Source organism: Sarcophilus harrisii, chromosome 2 (genome assembly GCF_902635505.1).
Source record: "Sarcophilus harrisii chromosome 2, mSarHar1.11, whole genome shotgun sequence".
NCBI classification, from domain to species: Eukaryota; Metazoa; Chordata; class Mammalia; order Dasyuromorphia; family Dasyuridae; genus Sarcophilus; species Sarcophilus harrisii.
Genome location: NC_045427.1, coordinates 497,385,584 through 497,401,993, shown reverse-complemented (window position 1 = coordinate 497,401,993; position 16,410 = coordinate 497,385,584).

The window sequence follows — 16,410 nt, the reverse complement described above, 5'->3', positions numbered from 1 at the left end:
AAACCATTTGGTATTGGCTAAGGAATAGATTAGTTGATCAGTGGAATAGGTTAGGTTCAAGGGACAAAACAGTCAACAACTATAGCAACCTAGTCTTTGACTAACCCCAAAACCCCAGCTTTTGGGATAAGAACATACTGTTTGACAAAAATTGCTGGGAAAACTGGAAGCTAATATGGCAGAAACTAGGCATTGATCCACACTTAACACCGTACACCAAGATAAGGTCAAAATGGGTTCATGGCCTAGGCATAAAGAATGAAATTATTAATAAATTAGAGGAACATAGGATAGTTTACCTCTCAGACCTGTGGAAGGGGAAGGTCTTTATGACCAAAGCAGAACTAGAGATCATTACTGATCACAAAATAGAAAATTTCGATTATACCAAACTGAAAAGTTTTTGTACAAACAAAACTAATGCAGACAAGATTAGAAGGGAAGCAATAAACTGGGAAAATATTTTTACAGTCAAAGGTTCTGATAAAGGCCTCATTTCCAAAATATATAGAGAATTAACTCTAATTTATAAAAAATCAAGCCATTCTCCAATTGAAAAATGGTCAAAGGATATGAACAGACAATTCTCAGATGAAGAAATTGAAACTATTTCTAGTCATATGGAAAGATGCTCCAAGTCATTGGAGAATTCAGAGAAATGCAAATTAAGACAACTCTAAGATACCACTACACACCTGTCAGATTGGCTAATCTGACAGGAAAAAATAATGATGATTGTTGGAGGGGATGCGGGAAAACTGGGACATTGATGCATTGTTGGTGGAGTTGTGAACGAATCCAACCATTCTAGAGAGTAGTTTGGAACTATGCTCAAAAAGTTATCAAATTGTGCATACCCTTTGATCCAGCAGTGTTATTGCTGGGCTTATATCCCAAAGAGACCATAAAGAAGGGAAAGGGACCTGTTTGTGCACGCATGTTTGTGGCAGCCCTCTTTGTATTGGCTAGAAACTGGAAACTGAGTGGATGCTCATCATTTGGAGAATGGCTGAATAAATTGTGGTATATGAATATTATGGAATATTATTGTTTTGTAAGAAATGACCAACAGGATGATTTCAGAAAGGCCTGGAGAGACTTACACGAATTGATGCTGAGTGAAATCAGCAGGACCAGATCATTATATACTTCAACAACAATACTATATGATGACAGTACTGATGGACCTGGCCATCCTCAGCAATGAGATCAACCAAATCATTTCCAATGGAGCAATAATGAACTGAACCAGCTACGCCCAGAGAAAGGACTCTGGGAGATGACTAAAAACCATTACATTGAATGCCCACCTGCATTTTTGATTTCCTTCACAAGCCAATTGTACAATATTTCAGAGTCTGATTCTTTTTGTACAGCAAAATAACGGTTTGGTCATGTATACTTATTGTGTATCTAATTTATATTTTAATATATTTAACATCTACTGGTCATCCTGCCATCTGGGGGAGGGGGCGGGGGGAAGAGGTGAAAAATTGGAACAAGAGGTTGGGCAATTGTTAATGCTGTAAAGTTATCCATACATATAATCTGTAAATAAAAGGCTATTAAATAAAATAAAAAAGAAAATGAAATTCATTAAGATTTTAATCAACTCCCTAAGAAAAAAATTCCAGGACCAGATGGATTTACATGTGAATTCTACCAAACATTTAAGGAACAATTAATTCCAATACTATTAAAACTGACAAATAGGAAAAGAGGAGCCCTGCCAAATTCTTTTTATGACATAGACATAGATCTGATACCTAAACCAGGTTGGGTCAAAACAGAAAAAGAGAATTGTAGCCAATTTTCCTACTGAATATTAATGCAAAAATCTTAAATAAAATATTACCAAAGAGATTACAGTAAGTTATTCAAAGGATAGTACACCATGACCAAGTAGGTTTCATACAAGGAATACAGGGCTTGTTCAATATTAGAAAAACCATTAGCATAATTATCAGTAATAAAACTAACAAAAATTATGATTATCTCAATAGACACAGAAGAAGCATTTGACAATATCCAGCACCCATTTGTATAAAAACACTAGAGAGTATAGGAATTAATGGCGTTTTCCTTAAAATGATCAATAACACCTGTTTAAAGCTATCAGCAAGCATCATAGGTAATGGGGACAAACTAGAATCTTTTCCAGTAAGATTAGGGGTGAATCAAGGTTGCCCACAATCACCATTGCTATTCAAAATTGTGTTAGAAATGTTAGGCTTAGCAATAAAAGAAGAAAAGGAAATTAAAAGAATTAGAGTAGATAATGAAACTAAATTATCACTCTTTGTAGATGATATGATGATATACTTAGAGAATCCTAGAGAAACAACTAAAAAACTTCTAGAAACAGTTCATAACATTAGCAAAGTTACAGTATATAAAAGAAATCCACATAAATCATCAGCATTTTTTTTGTTACCAATAACATCCAGCTGTAAGAGATACAATGGGAAAGTGCATTTTAAATAACTGTAGAAAATATAAAATATTTGAGAATCTAACTACCAGGGCAAAGTCAGGAATTATACAAACACAATCACAAAACACATTCCACATAAATAAACTCAGATCCAATCATTTGGAAAAAATATCAAGTGCTTATGAGTAGGCCAAGCTAATATAATAAAAATGACAATATTAGCTAATTTAATCTTCTTTTTCAATGCCATATCAATCAAATTCCCAAGAAATTATTTTACAGAACTAGACAAAATAGTAAGAAAGTTCATCCAGAAGAACAAAAAGTCAAGGATTTCAAGGAAATTAATAAAAAATGCAAATTTAGGTGGCTGAGCTATACCAGACCTAAAACTATGTTATAAAGCGGTGGTCATCAAAACCATTTGATACTGACTAAGAAATAGAATAGGTTGATTAGTGCAAAGCTTAGGTTCATAGAACAAAATAGTCAATGATTAAAGTAATCTAATGTTTGACAAATGAAAAGACCCCAGTGTTTGGAATAAGAACTCACTAATTGAGAAAAACTGCTGGGAAAATTGGAAATTAGTATGGCAGAAAGTAGACATTGACCCACACCTAATACCATATACCAAGATAAGGTCTAAATGGGTCCATGATTTAGATATAAAGTGTGATATTATAAGCAAATTAAACAAAGGATAGTTTATCTCTTTGATCTGGGTGTGAATACTTTTGATTACATTAAGTTAAAAAGTTTTTGTACAAACAAAGCTAATGCAGACAAGATTAGAAAGGAAGAAATAAAATGGGAAAAATTTACATTCAAGTATTCTGATAATGGCCTCATTTCTAAAATATATATTGAGTTGACTCAAATTTATTAGAATTCAAGCCATTTTCCAATTGATAAATGGTCAGAGGATATGAATAGACAATTTTCTGATGAAGAAATTGAAACTGTTTCTAGTCACATGAAAAGGATCTCTAAATCGCCATTGATCAGTGAAATGCAAATTAAGACAATTCTTAGGTACCACTATACACCTCTCAGATTAGCTCAGATGACATTAAAAGATCATTATGAATACTGCAGTGAGGTAAGAAAACTGGGACACTTATACATTGTTGTTGGAGTTGTGAATTGATTCAATCCTGTGGAAAGTAATTTGGAACTGTGCCCAAAGTGCTATCAAACTGTGTGTACCCTTTGATCTAGCAGTGTCACTAGTTGGCTTGTATCCCAAAGAAATTCTAAAAGAGGAAAATATGTTTGTATCAGGAAAAGAAATGGAAACTGAATGGATGTCCATCAGTTGGAAATTGGTTGAATAAGTTATGGTATATGAATGTTATGGAATATTAATGTTCTATAAAAAATGATCAGGAGGATGATTTTAGAGAGGCCTGGAGAGACTTATATGAACTGATGCTAAATGAAGTGAGCAGAACCAGGAGATCATTGTACATGGCAACAAGAAGACTATTACAATGATCAATTCTGATAGATCTGACTCTTTTTAACAGTGAGATGATTAAGGACAATTCCAGTGGTTTTGTGATAGAGAGAGCCACCTGCACACAGAGAGTGGACTGTATGTGTCACAACATAGTACTTTTACTCTTTTAGTTGTTGTTTGCTTGCATTTTCTTTTCTTTCTCAATTTTCCCCTTTTGATTGATTTTTCTTGTGCAGTATTATAATTGTGGAAATATGTATAGAAGAATTGCACCTGTTCAACATATATTGGATTACTTGCCATCTAGGGAATGGAGTGGAGAGGAAGAAAGAGAAAAAAAAATTGGAACACAAGATTTTGCAAGGGTGAATATTGAAAATTATCTATGCATATGTTTGGAAAATAAAAAAGCTTTAATAATAATTAAAAAAGAAATACCCATTCATATATTTTGGCCATTTATCTATTATGGAATCATTTTTGGCCAATTATTGACCTACTTCTATATCTCTAGTAGCTTTGAGTGATTGAAACTATAATTACTGACCTGGGGTAGCTGATCATTGATCTTTGGGGACCAGCTCTCTCTCTTATTTCTCTGATGGGCCAGATTCAGATCCCACTTGTTTTTAGCCTTGATTTTTAAATCTAGTATTGACTTCTGCCTACTGTAGAATGACCTTTCTCTGAGCATATATAGATTTATGGTCATTTTCTTATTAAATTTTACACTGGATAGAAGCACTTTCTGATATTTTTCTTAGACATTCTCAATGGTTTTCCTGTCTGATGACTTTTTTTGTCTTTGCTGAAGTGTTTGTGGGAAATCCAGACTTTTCTTTCATACTTTTCATTTACACCTTAGACAAAAGTTCTTCATTTCTTTTAAAAATGCATTTTAAAATTTTTATTTTTGACTTTTATTTTTTAGCTTTCATATCTTCACAGTATACCACCATTGTAACATCATCCTTTACTCAAAATAAAAGAAGATAATCAAAATCAAATAGCACCTCATAGTGTCTGACAGATTTAAATAAAAACAAAACACTTGCTATTTGTAGCAATATTCTTACTCCTAATGTTTTTTTATTTAGGGAATGAAAGTGTGGAGACAATACTAGTTAATCCATTCTATTGGATTTTCTATTTTCTAATCTATTTTCATGTATTTTTTAAGATTTGATTCATTCAAATCCTTTTGATCATTATGTCTGTTTTCTTTCCTTTCTTTCTTTCTTTCTTTCTTTTCTTTTCTTTTTTTTTTTTTTTTTTTTGTTTGGTCATTTCAAGTAGTATCGACTCCTGGCTTCTGTGAGGTTTCTTAACATGACATTCCTTCTCCAGATAATTTTACAACTGAGAAACTGAGGTAAACAAAATTAAATGACTTTCCCAGGATCATACATCCATTAAATGCCTAAGGCCATATTTGAACTTCCTGACTGCAGGATTGGCACATTGTATAAATTAGCCGCCTTTGTTCTTCTCTTCATTTTATTTATTTTTTATTGTATTAGTTAATGAATACTTTCCAAAGATTTGTTTGTCTAGCTGTTCGGTTGTTTGTTTTTGAATTCTTCATATTTATCCTTTCTGTGTTGCAATAATATTCCACTCCACCCATATACAATAATTTGTTCATCCATTCCCTATTCATGGCTATCCAATTTGTTTCTATTATTTTGCTACTACATTGTTTTATTTTTAATATTTTGTTTTATATGAGACATCTTTTTATTGTTTTAGTTTGTGAGGAATATTTCCAATAGCAGTTTTACTAGGTCAATGAGCTTGAATAGCTCAGTCATTTTTCTAGTATAATTTCAACTTATTTTTCAGAGCACTTGGGTCAATTTATAGCTCACTAAGAGCATATAAGTGTGGTTGTTTTTCTTCCCAAAGCTCTTTACCAGTGTTTAGGAACATTATAGTCGCTGAAAGTTTTTATTTCTTCCTTTAAAACCATTCTTATATTTTGACCACTTATTGAGGGATGGTTTTGAGTCATATATGTTTGTGTCAAGTACCTAGGTATCTTGAATTTCTGTCATAGTATATTAGGTATAAAGCAGAAGGCATACAACTCTTCCTGTGTTTTTAAGGTTATAAGGTTTGAAATCTGACTACACTTACTTATAGAACATCTGACCTCAAACTAACACTTGATGTATCGCCAGAATACACCCCAATGTATCCCAAACCTATATAGCAATATGGGGTATATTGTGATAATTTATGTCTAATTAATAAACTATGAATTTTTCTCATTAAAAATTAGCCCAAGTTTCCATTTCATTTTATTAAATACTAATTATCTAATGAAATAGAGAAACCAATTTCCCCAATAGTAATTATGCTTATTTATCTATAACTAAATATAAATGTAAAATCATTAAACATTTACAATTGACTCAGCAATGGAATAAAAAAGATGCATAAACTATATATAATTATTACAGTATTTTGTCTAAGACCAATGTCACAGGCTCAGTCCCCTTAAGTCCTCCATATAACAGTAATCAATTGCTAGATTGTCTAGATACTCAGTTTTGGACTCTTTGATGCACTCTAGATACAATGAGACTTTCAAAGATCTTTTCTTTATATTCATTCTTATATCCACTATTTTCCATTAGTTTTTTTTGAGGGGGAATTGGAGTTTTCCCAGAAAACATATTTTACTTGACAATTGTCACAGACTCTTAAAAATTCTATATTAAAAATTTTTGTTTTGATGAAGATGATTCTGTTTTGGTGAAGAAGGTTTACAAAATTTTCTCCCTCTATACTCTTTACAGATTTCCCACAGAATTTCATGGATCACAAATAAAACATACATCTTTTTTTTCTGACTGCATAGGTATAAAAACTTCATATAGATCTATTCTCTCAATTTTTTTTTAAACCTGTTAGTACAAACTGCTTTTCTTAGTACTCTACTTGAGCTCTCAAAGCCTTTGTCTATTATATCATTGGGATATGTCTGCAAAATCATAAAATCACAGATTTAGAATTTTGAAAAAATGTTAGAAACTATTTGCATCCCTAGTTATGCAGATGAGGAAACTGAGGTTCAAAGAGTAATTTTCCCAAGGTCAAATAGATAGTAAGTACCAGAGTTGAGATTTAAATCCAGGCTGTTTGACTCAAATGCAGAATTATTCCCACTATCACATAGTTTAATGCAAATATTACCAACTATTTTTCTTTCTACCTCCTCTTTATGGCATACTTTATTATAAAAGTATCAGGATCCAAAATAATGTTTTCTGACTAGACTGTACATTGGATTCAAGTTTGAGAGAATCTGTAACTTCCCAAACTAAAAGATCCAATAAATTTTATTATTTGTATAAGTTTCTGACTGTGCTTAATAATTCTTTCCTCATAAATAATATTTTTCTTTCAATCTCAACATATTTATCTATGGTGCCCTCTGATATTTTTGAATCATCTCAATCTAAATATAAAGTACACAATTCAAAAAGCATGGAGTTCAAAGTTATCAGTCTGAAGAATAGATTTTAGAAAAATACCTACTGTCTTGATTGTAGAAATATGATAAACAGGCAGCTTACTTTCCCCAAGCTGAATAGTCTTTCATTTTTTGAGCTATTTATGTTCATTATTTTAGCTCAATGCACAGTCACAATCCCATATCATCCAACTGATCATGTATAGGAGAATTGAGTAAAAGAGAATTTGGAACTTCTCAGGGGTAGAGGATGTAGAGTTCAATGCATTTACAGATAAATATACTTTGAAATATCAGTTGGTTTCCAATAACAAAGCTTGGCTCCAGTGATCAAAAAGCTTGCTAACAGTGCTTTAATTGAAACTTTTAATCTGAAAATTGTTTGGACTTTTGTTAAATGCCATTTTCTTGCTTCAGTTCAAATTTTCTTAATCTTCATTTTATGTTGAATATTGTTACATTGTCTGCCTCATTATTCTAAAGAAAAATGAAGTAAGCTATTAACATGCTGAACAGCCTATGAGATGTTATGATATAGGATGTCATTCATTTTTATGAGTTGGCTGTCAGTGTGTGCTGCAATAAAGTTAGAATTTCTCTCTGACAGTAGGAGATGCCGAGTGTTGCTGCAAAGTCCTTATTAAAATTTCAATAATTGTAAATCAAAATAAAGCAAATAGAACTTTTATGAAATGGTTGGTCTGAAAGTCAAGTAGTAGAGAATGAGAGTCTCTCCAAGATGGACGTTATTTTTTGGCAGCTCAGAATCCTTTTCATACCAGTGTGATTCCTGGATCGCTAAAGGTATGTATAGATCTCGATGGCTTATGAGCTTCTTGGATACATGAATGTACTTGCCAGTGATGATAGAATAGTAAGACAGGTACAGAGATAGCATGACATCACCAAATCTACTTTCCAAAACCTGTATGACATCATTTATCATAAAAGAAAAGCTTTTCTTTTGTTTACCTTTTTAACCACCTGGGTAACATTCAAGATATTTGACACTATCCCAGGTGTGTTTATTAAATGAAAATTATAAATTTATAAGCTAAATTGTAAATAATCCAGATGACTCCATAATAAATATGTAAAATAAACTTTATCATTTATTCTTTGCTAACTTATTATTATTATTATTGACCAGATCTGTGCCTTTTGATGATGGAGCTTACAGGAAGAAGGTCCCTATCATTGCTGTTTGCATCTTCTCTGTAATTTAAAATCTTTATAGAGATGAATAGAAAGTTACCTAGAAATTATTCAGTTTGTGGAGAACCACACAGTCAGTATATATCAGGCTCATGATCTTTTTGACTCTTGAAGCCAGCTCTGTTGTTGTTATTTTTATTTTTAATTATTTCATTCTTTTTATAGTATTGCTTCTTTCTTAGTAACATTTGAGGCCTACTAATGAAAACTAAATGACACAAAGAAAAAAAATATATCTTGAAAGTCTTGAATTTGAATTAATAAGTCAAATAGAACCAAAGGTTTGGGATGATACTTACATGTATCTTCTCTGTTACCCTACTATTATTCTTCTGTGTTTAGCACTTAGTTAACTACTACACAGATGGGATTAAAATGATTTTTATTTCACTGAATGAAATTCTGGGAATATAGGCTCAAAATTCTTTTTTTTTAATTCCATGTATGTTTTTTTTTTCTTTTTTCCTTAATAGTATTTTATTTTTCTAAATACAGAATAAGGTAGTTTCCAACGTTCATTTTTGTAAAACATTGTGTTCTTAATTTTCCTCCCTTCCTCCCTTAATTCCACCTTCCCTCAGTCAGCAAAAAATTTTACATAGCTTAAACATGTACAATCCTTTTAAACAAATTTCCATATTTGTCATGCTGTACAAGAAAAATCAGAACAAAAGGAAAGAAAAAACAACACAAGAAAGGATAAACAAATAAACAAAAAGGTAAAGTACTATGCTTTAATCCACATTTATTTTCCAGTTTTCTCTCTGGATATAGGTGTAATTTTCCATCCCAAGTCTATTGCATTTGTCTTGAATCACAGCATTGCTGAAAAGATAAGTTCATAATTTTTAGTCTTACTGAGATCATTGTTCAAAATTTTAGTAACAGGTTGTATGAGGATGATAATAAGTAAGTTATCTCATCTTCACTTTTTAAAAAATGTCTTCACTAAGAAGAAATGTTTATATTTTGTTGTTATATCACATCATGTCACATCATGTCATGTCACATTACATTATATTATAGTTGGGTTTGCACAATGATTAGAGTGCTGGGCCTGCAGTCAGGAAGACTCAACTCTACCAGCTCAAATCTGACCTCAGACACATCTTATCTGTGTGCCTCTTGTCAAGTAATTTAATCCTCTTTGTTTCATTTTTCTTATCTGTAAACTAAGTTGTAAGAGGAAATGGCAAGGCACTTCAGTATCATTGCCATTTCAACCTCCCTTTTTAACATAATTGGTTGGATTTTGACTGGTTAATCATAATTGTTACTGGTACTTTGATGACACTATGTATAAAGAGCTAGTCTCGGAGTCAGAAACCTGACCTTCTAGTCCTGTGCCAGATTCATTATGGCTATATGACTTCAGGAAAACAATGAAATCTCTAGGGACCCATTTATAGAATAATTTTTATGACATTAAATTATAGAAAGAGTGGAAATTTGGGATTTTTTTTTGCAACCAGGATTCCTTAAAAAAAAAAAAAAAAAAAAAAACATAGCTCTAGTAAAAAGCTACTACTATTAAGGAGAACTCTGACAAGAATCTTTCCAGTAATGACGCAGAGAGAGAGACTTCCTCTCTCTTCCCATGATTGCCACAGGACAATCTATTCCTTTTACCTTTATAAAGATGGATAACTTGAACTCCTGGGGTCTAACTTCCTCTTGCTATATAATATTTTGTATGAGCAATCGACTCCTTGCCATGTAAATAAATCTCAGCTGGAATAGAATCAGCACCAGATCCTTTGCTACATGAAAGTAGAATAATGGCATTCAAAATCTCTTTTTCAACTGGAACTTTAGTTGGGCAGTGATTGATTTCAACCTGAGGTAAATGGTCAGTGGCTTTAGCATTGATTGATGACAGTCTTTTGAGAACAATTTGAAAGTGTTCAGCCATCTTTCTAGGATCATGTTCTTATTACTAATCAATGTGTCTGCATCAGCAGTGAGTAGTTGAGATGTACCATAGATCTGTGGCCCATAAATATCCTTGAGTCAATCATAAAAGGGTTTTGGGTTGTTATGCCAGTGTTTTTTTTATCCTTAGCTAAAATAGTTCTCAGACCATTGATAGGTCCACACTGGAAGCTTTTCTAGGTTAGTGCAAACTGTTTAAACTTTGACTAGAATAGCCTTTGAGAACCCAGGCTGCAGGGAAGTAGAGTTTTCATGGAAGACTGCTCCATCTTAGTCTTCTTTACTAGATCTACCTACAGATTGTGTCTTCTAACTCCAAGGATGCTTCAGTGTTCTGTTCTGGGACCTCTATTTGTTTTCTTTATATCACTTCACTTGGTGATATCACCAGCTTCCATACATTTAATTATCATCTCTATTCTGATGATTCTTAAATTTACTTTTCTCATCCCAATCTTTCTGATGACCTCTAATCTTGCACTTATAACTGCCTTACACTTTCAAACTAGGATGCCTAGTAAACGTCTTAAACTTAATATATCTAAAATAGAATTTATTATTTTCTCCCTAAGCCTTTCTTACTTTCCTTATAAAGGGCAACAGGACTGTATATGGGGGCCTATTGAGCCCTTTTCAGGATTGTTCCTCCACTTTTGTTGTCCAGCTGCTTTATCCAACATTCATCTTTGGCTCCAAGAAGCTGTAGCATGCACAATAGCCATTACCCAGCAAAACCATCTCAAAAGACTGAGATGTTATCACTAGACCTCAAACCCATCAATGAGTTAAAAGTATCAACCCCAAACATGTGAAGACTTCTCATGGAAAGAGAAGACAAAAACAAGTTGTTCCTATTATCACAAAGGTGGCTGAAATAGGAAAACTTAGAGCTTGGTCAGAGATTGAAGACACCAAGGTCAACAGAGACAGAGAAAGACAGAGACAAAAAGACAGAGAAAGAGAATAGAAACAGAGACAAGAGAGAGAGACAGAGAGAGGAGAGAAAGAGAGCCAGAGAGCCAGAGATATAAGGAGAAGAGAGAGACAGAGAGAGAGAGAGAGAGAGAGAGAGAGAGAGACTTCAGAGAAAGAGAGATAGAGACAGAGACAGAGATAGACAAACACACACACAGAACTACTTACTATATACCTAGTACCATGTCAAGACAGAAAGATTAAATAAAAACAGTCCTTGTCCTCAGTTAAACAGAAGGAGATGAAGTAATTTAATCAGGGTCACATGGAGTTGGAAATTGAAAATAAGATTCTCTGTCCTATGAACCGAAGTATTCCTCTGATTCCAAGTCTACTTCTCTTTGTACTGTACCATGTATGGTGACCTAGTTGCTTTCAGATTGAAAGTTTCAAGGAGTTTTAAAGGATTTTTGCTGGAAATTTAAGAAAGTCTAAATTTATTTAATTACTTGTCCTTTGTATAGATGAAATATTTGAAAGTTATTACACTATTTCCTCTGCTCTATGATGTAGACCTATGATGAGCCTATTTTTATAGGCTTACAGATTTTGAGCTGGAAAGGGCTATCTCATTCAACTTCTATTCCTTCCCATTTGGAAAGTGAAGAAATTGAGCACTAAATGGTTAAGGTATTTATCCAGGGTCACACTGGTAGTAAATACAGAATCAGAATCCATATAATTTGATTCCAAATGCTCCTCTTTCCACTGAATCCTTTCCTCTTCTCCCTCTTCTTTGTGACCAAACAGAAAGAAAGAAATACACAATCAACTGGCAATGCTTGTGATTGTGTCTAACTAGGAAAAAAAAAGTTTATCATACCCACTTACATATCATTTACCACTTTTCTCATTCCTGCTCCCTACAGGTGTAAACATTTGTACATAATGGAGTTTCTTTCCTAGGGAACATTTACAGATTCTTAGCATTTTTCATCTTGCCACAAGTCTTTTAAACAATTTACTTCTAGCTTAAATTTTTTTTTCTTTTCATCCTAAACATTAAAAATGCATGAATTTTAGGACCAGGAAAGCAGGGCAATTGTTCTTTGAATCAGGATGATCTCACCTAAATCTAATGATTTAAAGAAGGTAGCCAGTCTCCCTGTCCTTGAATGTTGTTTCTAGCCCATGGAGTTCTTAATTGTGTGTGTGTGTGTGTGTGTGTGTGTGTGTGTGTGTGTGTGTGTGTGTGATGGATTCCTCTGGTAATCTAGTAAAGCCTATAGATCTTTTTTCAGAATAATGTTTTTAAATTCATAAAATAAAATGTATAGAATAAAAAAGATAAGCAATTATACTGAAACACAGCAATTAAAAAAAAAGTTCCCAGAATCCAGTTTGTTCTTGTCAAACTTTAAATAGAGTCAACCTGTACTTTTGAACTGGTGTTTCTAAACTGCTTTTAATATTACAGAACTGACTATATTATGAGAAAGCAAAACTACGGATCTCTGGGTGCTTTTTTCTATGTGTCTTTGTTTCTGTTTTCCTGAGTAGTAAGTGTCTCTGGGGAGAGTCTGCAGCTGGTCTTTGTTGTAAGTTTCTAGACACCTTGAGGCACATACTAGACCAAGGGATTTAGAGAATGTTGATGCTATATTACTGTTACTAACTGCTTTATATTTGGCAGTGCCATTCTGAGTCCTTCCCCTTTACCAGAATCCCTTAGTTTCTTGAAGCCAGAGGATAGGAAAACTTAAAAATGGCACAAAAATGTATGAAGATATTACTACAATGAATTCTTAAGACAAGGATTATTTCACATCTATCAAAAGCAGATTCTTACCTATATATTACATAGCATTTTTTGTTTTTTAAAGCACTTTACTGATAAAACAAAATACAACAAAACACCTGCAAAGTAGGGGAAAATAGGCATCATTAGGAAGAATAAAATTACCTAAAGGGAGCAGTTAAATGTTAAGAAGCTAATTTTGCCTACAATTGATCATATTTATCCCTGATATTTAATTTGACTAGATCAACATATATTTTTGTTCCCTCAGGGATTATTTTTTACCAATAAAGGATCATCTTATAAATAGTCAAAAGGGATTTTCCATTCTCTAAACACCATTAATTAATAATATCCTTCAGATTTTTTTGTTGTTATAATTTAGATTTGTGGAATCAACATAAAGCCATAGGGCATAGTATGCACTCCTGCGAGATATGGCAGTAGCAATCAGAATCTAGCCTATCCAAGTTCTCATCTTTTTAGTTTCTTTCCAATCACATACACTAACTATGAAATCTATGTAAAATATTAGTGATCTAAGTGAGATTTAAATTTCACCTTGAAGACCCACAGACTGTCATACCATGAGATGTGAAATTTCTAAAGTTAAAAAGCTCCCAATTTTGCTCCTTGAATTTCAAATCCAGATACTTTCAAACCTACATGGATTGTTTCAATAAAAATATTAATGTTGATATTGGTGACAGTCCTTGACAGTAAGAGTTTTATAAAATTTTTAAAAGATAATAATTGCATATAAAAGTATTTGGAAAATATTTTCTTTTGGGGAGAGATATAGAAGTGGAACAGATAAGTTTAAGGATGTAGGAATTCATCTGACTTGATGACCTTCCTCTCTATCTAGGTCACTGCCTTATTGCTGTCCTCCATTATTCAAAATCTTTGATTATTCGTATTATATTTCATTAGTATTTTAATGCCTGCTTACATTATTCCTTTCCCATCCAAAGCACTTTTCTTCATTATAGACCATCTGTCAGAGACATTATTTTACTAACAATAGTCAGTTTTTCATTTGCCCTTTCTTATACATATGAACTCATTTTGGGCTTCTATGCTGGGCTTCTTGGCAACTATCACATTAGACATTTCTGGAGAGTCACCTGCCACTCCTAATTTTATCATGCTTACTCAGATCTTGACTGGGGTATAATAAATATTGATGGTCCTTTTTACAATTTATATAACTTCACTTCTGAATTCACAATCATAACTTTGATATACTTCAGATCCTGAGAGATTTGGCTTAGTTCCTCTCACCATAATTGCAGCTTAAGAGGAAGCCAGGTTACTTTGTGCTATTTGGCTTATTTCTATATTAGATTCACAGAAGATTCTGTCAATAGCATTATATTCAAGATATGTGGTCATAAAGAAACAGAGCACTTCAGTAACTACATATCCATATTTCATTTCTGAATCACATTTAATTGCTCTTTCATTTACTTTACTTATTTATTAAGTGGGGATAATAATACTTTAACTGCTTACTTTGGAAAGTAGTTTGTAAACTTTAACATACTATATAAGTATATCCTTTGTTGTTATAATTTTATATGTAACTGTGATTTCTTTGGGTCTAAAATGGAAACTCCTTACCCCAATGCAATTAGGAAATTGTTCTATAACTTAAAAAAATCTTGGGCTTCAGAGAGGTGAAGTGATATCCCCAGGGCAACATAGTTAATGTGTTAAATGTGGGAGTTAAATTTAAGTCTTCCTTATTTCTAGGGAAGTTCTATTATTGCTATAATTCTTTTAAATATACATTATTTTCACAAAACTATCTTTTTGAATATTTGTAGATTTTGTTAAGAGGCTTTGTTGTGTCTCAGAACTTAGTATAGTTGCAGTGATACAATTTCTAGCATCCTCCTCTGTGCTCACCTTTTTGGTTGAAGTCATGAAATTTCAAAGTATGTACTGACTTAGTTTTATGACCTTGCCAAGATCTTCCTAACATTTCTTTGCTTCTTCAATCTCTTCAACAGATGTTGGGAGATAGCCTATAATTCTTTTTGACTACACTCATTGTGAGTACTGCAAAGCAATATAAACAAGTATCCCATGAAATGATGTTTCATGTCTTTGGGCTCACACTGTAACTCATTCCATTAACTTATTTATTTGTCTTTCTAAGGAACATACCTCCATGATGTCTGTTTAATTGGCTTGCCCAAAAACGTCTTTAGATTTCATTTATATTAACAATGTTAGGGTTGAGTTGGATCAGTTACTTCTGGAATGTATAAATTCACTGGTCATTAGATAGAAACCATATGCGAGAGTTTACCAACAGTTTATAGTAAATTTATATTTATAGACTTTCTAAATATTATGTGATTCTTAGTGTCTTGCATTCTCCTTTCCTACCATTCAGCTACTACTGTTATCAAAGTACAAAAGAGTTACACACTATTGAGAGCTGTTTTATATTTTTGTATATTTCATAGTTCACTATGAACAGTCATTTTCCTTTGGATAAGCCTCTGTGAACTAAACTATGCTGGTCCTTGGATCACAGGAATGGTTCTCTGTCATTGATAGACTCTGAGGAGGCAGCAACCACATTTCCAAGTTGAAGAAGGCTTGCAACTTTTTGAAATGATTGGTAGTTACCTTACAGGCTATAAAAGAACATCAGAACATCTGCTGATGGGATGAACAGAGAACAAAGTATGAGTGTATAGGGAACATAGTGTGCTTGGTTTGAGTGATGGAATTGATGCTGAAAGACAAGGTGTGAGATACTAAAAGAAGGAAGTGAGATAATAGTCTATTGTGATTGAATAAGGGTATTTCTCTGGGAAATTTTAGAGGTTTTTAGCCTTTCAGATTCAAAACCTTGAATATAGGGGAAACTTTGACAATAAGAGATTGAGGATTAATATAATAGATGACAGTAGGTATCCCCATTTCATATGTTTAGCTATAGCCATATTAAGTCTTATTTCCTATCCATAGGTACAATGAATGATTCTAGCATCCTGAAACAGTGATGATACCTAGAAAATGTGAATCTCTGGAATTTTCCATTTGGGAAAGAGAATATTCTGGAGTGAGCAGAGGGGAAGCAATACAATCAGTCTCTGAGTCAGCAGAGAGTAAAATTGTGTGTGTGTGTGTGTCTAAGAGAGAGTTAGAGAGAGACA